Source organism: Crocuta crocuta, unplaced genomic scaffold, assembly GCF_008692635.1.
Source record: "Crocuta crocuta isolate KB4526 unplaced genomic scaffold, BGI_CrCroc_1.0 scaffold1103, whole genome shotgun sequence".
Classification (NCBI taxonomy): Eukaryota; Metazoa; Chordata; class Mammalia; order Carnivora; family Hyaenidae; genus Crocuta; species Crocuta crocuta.
The window spans coordinates 24,467-29,919 of record NW_027529205.1 but is presented as its reverse complement, the minus strand read 5'-3'; positions in this window follow the sequence as shown (position 1 = coordinate 29,919).

Genomic DNA, 5,453 nt, shown 5'->3' with positions numbered 1-5,453 from the left:
AAACCAAGAGTAGGAAACTCAACCAACTGAGCCACCCAGGTGCCTCGAGCAGGTCCCTTTTATATTGAGAGCTCAGAGAAGAACTCACCAATGAGGTACCTGAAGGAGGTGACATAGTGAGCTATGTGGTTATCTGGGGAAAGAGTGTTGCATGCACAGGGAATAGGGAGTGGAAAATCCCTGATAGAAGGAGCATGCCTGATGTGTATGAAGCATATAGCATGGAGACCAGGATAGCTGGACTCAGCTGAATTCTAGGATGAGTAAGAGGTAAAAGAGGCAGAAGGGAGCAAGATCATGTAAAGTAACCTAGTCATCTGTAAGGAGTTTGGCTGTTGCTCTTAGTGCAAGTGCTCTTGAACAGAGAAGTAACCTTACCTGACTTCATTTTTAAAGGATCTCCCAAGCTACAGTGTTAAAATTAGTCTGTCACTAGAAAAGGGCATATACAGTAATATCACTTAGGAGACTATTGCAATAATCCAGATAAGAATTTCTGGTGGTTGGGACCAGGAAGAAGAGAGTGAGAAGTATATCAGCAAGGGAAATAGTTAAGGTTGAACCAATAACCTTTGTTGATGGTTTGGATAAGACTGCACAGGTGAGACTTTGTATAACTTAAATTCTCAGTCTTTGCACCAAAAGGAGTGCACCTGGAGTTTCAAATCAGAAAGGAAATCCACTCAAAATAAATAAATAAATTTTTTAAAAAATGTAAAGGGGGTGCCTGGGTGGCTCGTTCGGTTAAGCAACTGACTCTTGGTTTTGGCTCAGGTCATGATTTCGTGGTTTCTTGAGTTCAAGCTCCACATGAGGATCTGTGCTGATATCACATAGTCTGCTTGGGATTCTCTCACTCCTTCTGTCTCTGCCCCTTCCCAACATGTGCTGTCTCTGTCTCTCTCAAAGGAAATAAACTTTAAAAAAAGAAAAGAAATCCATGAGGTCTTGTACCTCTTAATTGATGATGCTGAGGAAAGACTCTTGAAAATGTAAGATCTGAAAATGGAAATCTCAACTGTGAATGCTTGCCTTATCTTGCAGGGCACATTCAATCTTGCTTGACTTGCCACACTCTTAGTTTGAGCTCAATCACCATGTGGTATCCTTAATTCTTTGATAAATGCCTGGACTCTAGTGAAGCTATAGGGAACTGAATTAAAGGCAAAGAAGTAAAACTCTCAGACAGATAATTCCCACTAGAATAAGTATAAACTCAAAGAAAAATGCAGCATTATAACTTCTTCAAGTTCAAGTATTCACATTTCAAGTAAAGAATTTGAGGGAAATGTCATGAAATGGACAAGGGCGATCCAAAGTACATGATAGCCTCATGTAGCACTGGAATCAGTCCTGCCAGGACTCAGGCAGAAGGGAAGTAACACAGTAAATTGTTTCTTTGTCATATGCCGGGAGCCGAACCGGCCTCTCTGGATGGCAATCACGGCAAGGAAGTGACAATGTTTGCAGCTCCTCCCATGAGAAATGAAAACTGGTATCTCCTTCTGCTACCATTAGCTCATGTTGGATATAAGCCTGCTGGTGTTGACCAGGCCTCCCAATATTCCATATCAGACCCATATTCTGAACACAGATACCTCATAAGGAAAAGCATATTCCTGCCTTTACAAAAGAGACTTTAGATGAACGCTCTGTGGGCGATTGTCAAAAGGCTCTTCCTATGGGCCTTGCAGATCCAAGACTTAAGGGGTTAAGAACACAAGCGTTACAATTGAGCCTGGCCCTGAGACAAAGAGCCTATTTCAGGGCAGAACATAAGTTACTACATATATCTTTGCTAATTGGTGAAGCATAGCAGTCCCTTCCTCAAGGCCTACATTCCACAAACACCCTCCCTTACACTGGCCGCTGGGATGAGGACAGATAAGAGTAGCTAAAACATAAACCCAGGTGTAAAGACGGACACATTTAGGGCCCCCATGATGGCTTCCACACACAAACCAATTCAGAAACATTCATCCTCTTGAGAGCCAGACAGAATGACTCCTAGCTTATCTATATACAACTTAACCTATATATTATCCTGTTTTTCACTAAGAGCATCCTGTTAATTCCTTCGTTGTAAATTCACTATGACTGAGATAATTCTGCAGAATATCAAAAACTTGTTATCGCAAAAGACCTCCCGTTGTAGAAATTCCTTTCTCTGACTTCATGTTGTTGCTGAACCTTTAAATAAAGACACAAAAAACCGACAGGACAGAGATGCCTGCCTGGTGACCAGAAAGAATCTCGGGGCTCCCTCATTCTCTTTCGCCGACACCGTCCATCCTTCAGGGACCCCTGGACCTGTCGGAGCCGGCGCGGCCTCTGACAGTCATAAGAATGGCCTTTACAAAATTTCAGAAGCTCTTCTAAAAATGAAATGATTACCTCACAATAGACACCTAGCCTTGGTATGGATTTCAAACCTGTTTCATATTTTATGAATTACAGCAGCCTGCAATGAGGTCACTAAGATGTTCTCCATCTTTATCACCAAGTTTGACTAATAGTAAAGGAACTACTAGCAGTCTGCCACATGCTGGTCAAAATTCAAATCCAACCTGTCAGGAAAAACTTGGTATTGATTCTATGCCAGGAAATGTCAGACCTTCATGAAGAAAGTGATTATATTCTATTTTTAGACCTTGACTAGATTTAAACCCAAGAGATAGTAAGAAAAGAAGCAAGCACTTTAGGTGGTAGCCAAATTAAGGACAAATTTTTGCCAAAAGTCCATGGAAGAAAAACATTCATATACATGACCTTTGGGGAAGACTAAGAGAAAGGTACTAATCTGTGGAGCTGTGCTAATTTAAAAAGGAAGGAGAGAGATCATCTTCCTGCATGATAGTCTGAAGGGTTCTTCTGACATTCTCCAAAGTGAAGCAATGAAAAGTATACAAACAACAAAAACAATCATTTAATGCTCCTGAGAACGGTCATGAGCAGGAGCAGCACATGAAGAAACATCTATTTGAGAACAAAGTTCTGACTTCAGCTCAGGTCATGATCTCACAGTTCATGAGTTTGGATCCTGTGTCAGGTTCTGTGCTGACAGCTCAGAGCCTGGAGCCTGCTTCGGATTCTGTGTCTCCCTCTCTCTCTGCCCCTCCCCTTCTTTTGCTCTGTCTCTCAAAAATAAATAAAATGTTATAAAAAATAACTAAAACTATTCTACGTGTGTTATTCTAAAACTGTTATAGATCATGCCAAATATCGAAATAAAGCAAATTACCATCTTATATTAATTTCCCACGGCTGTTGTGACAAATTACCACAAAACTGGTGGCTTAAAGCAATAAAAATCTATTCTTTCATAGTTCTGGAGATCAGTAGCTTGAAATCAGTATCACAGGGCCAAAATCTAGGCATCAGCAGGATTACGCTCCCTCTAGATGCTCTAGGGGAGAATCTGTTCCTTGGTTCTTTCTTCCCGCTTCTTTTGGCAGCCAGAATTCCTTGGTTTGAAGCTACATCATTCCAATCTCTGCCTCTGTGGTCACATTGCCCTCTTCCTTTCTGTCTGTGTCAAATCTCTCTCTGCCTCTCTACTCTACAGACACTTGTGGTTACATTTAGGGTCCATCTGGATAATTCAGGATAACCTCCCCATTTCGAGATCTTTAAATTGCTATAGAAAGTAGCATACATGCAAGTTATAGGGATTAGGACAAAGACATCATCAATAGGGCATTATTCAGCCTACCATACCTCAAAAGAGCAATAATTAGGGGCTCAGTCGATTAAGCAGCCAACTCTTGATTTTGGCTTAGGTCATGATCTCATGGTTTGTGAGATCGAGCCCCATTATTGGGTTCTCTGCTCATGGCACAGAGCCTGCTTGGGATTCTCTCTCTTGTTCGCTCTCTCTCCCTCTCTCTCTCTGTCCCTCTCCCACTCACACTGTATTTCTCTCTTTTTTTTTTAATATTTTATTTATTTCTAGGAGAGAGAGAGAGAGAGACAGTGTGAGCAGGGGAGGGTCAGAGAGAGAGGGAGTCACAGACTGAAACAGGCTCCAGGCTCCGAGCTGGCAGTCTGCACAGAGCCCGACGCGGGGCTCGAACTCACGAACCGCGAGATCATGACCTAAGCGAAAGTCGGACGCTTAACCTACTAAGCCACCCAGGCGCCCCTGTATTTCTCTTTCTAAACAAATAAATACAGTTTAGAAAAAAGAGCAATAATTAGACTGACAGCTAAATTCTCAATAGAAACTGTGGAAATCACAATATAATGGCATGGTGTTTGCAAAACACAGAAGAAACCTAGTTCCAATTTAGAATTCTATATCCAGAAAAAAAAATGTACTTCAAGAATGAAGGTGAAATAAGGATGTTTTCAGAGAAACAAAAACAAAGCAAATTTATCACCATCAGATCTCTCCTAAAGGAAATACCAAATTAGGTTTTTCCAGCATTAGGAAAAGTGTTCCAGTTAGAAGCTCAAAGATATGAAGAGTAACAAAGAGAGTTGGTGGGAATGCAAACTGGTGCAGCCCCTCTGGAAAACAGTGTGGAGGTTCCTCAAAAAATTAACAAGAGAACTCCCCTATGACCCAGCAATAGCACTGCTGGGAATTTACCCAAGGGATCCAAGAGTGCTGATGCATAGGGGCACATGGACCCCAATGTTCATAGCAGCACTCTCAACAATAGCCAAACCATGGAAAGAGCCTAAGTGTCCATCAACGGACGACTGGATGAAGAAGATGTGGTTTATGTCTACAATGGAATACTACATGGCAATGAGAAACAATGAAATCTAGCCACGTGTAGCAACATGGATGGAACTTGAGGGTGTTATGCTGCTGAGCAAAATAAGTCAGGCAGAGAAGGACAGATACCATATGTTTGCACGTATCGGTGGATTAGGAGGAAGTTAATGGAGGACCATGGGTGAGAAGAAGGGGAAAAATAGTGGGGGAGAGGGAGGGAAGTAAACCATGAGAGACTCTTGAGTGCCGAGAACAAACTGAGGGCAGATGGGGTGGGGGGGATGGGAAGGCGGGTGATGGGTATGGAGGAGGGCACTTGTGGGCATGAGCACTGGGTGTTATATGGAAACCAACTTGACAATAAACTATTTTAAAAAGTTTAAAAATTAAAAAAAAGAAGAGTAACAAAGAGAAAAATATATATATACTTAAAATAAACAAAAACAAATACTTGGAAGTAGAAAGAGTTAAACAGGGTTAACATATTCTAAGTCCCTTGCATTATTAGGGAAAAGTACATAATTACTAATTTATACAAGCATTTGATAATTCAAGGAAGTATAGAGGAATATTTTGGATAACCACAAAAACAACAGTACAAGGATGCATAGCTTCCAAGTTACTTGAGAGAAATATCAGGGGAAAAAATCTCCACCAATCCAGAATGAATGCAAGGACAGAGAGGAAAATAACAGAGAATGGGTGAGACAAAAATAAAGCAAAAAGTAAG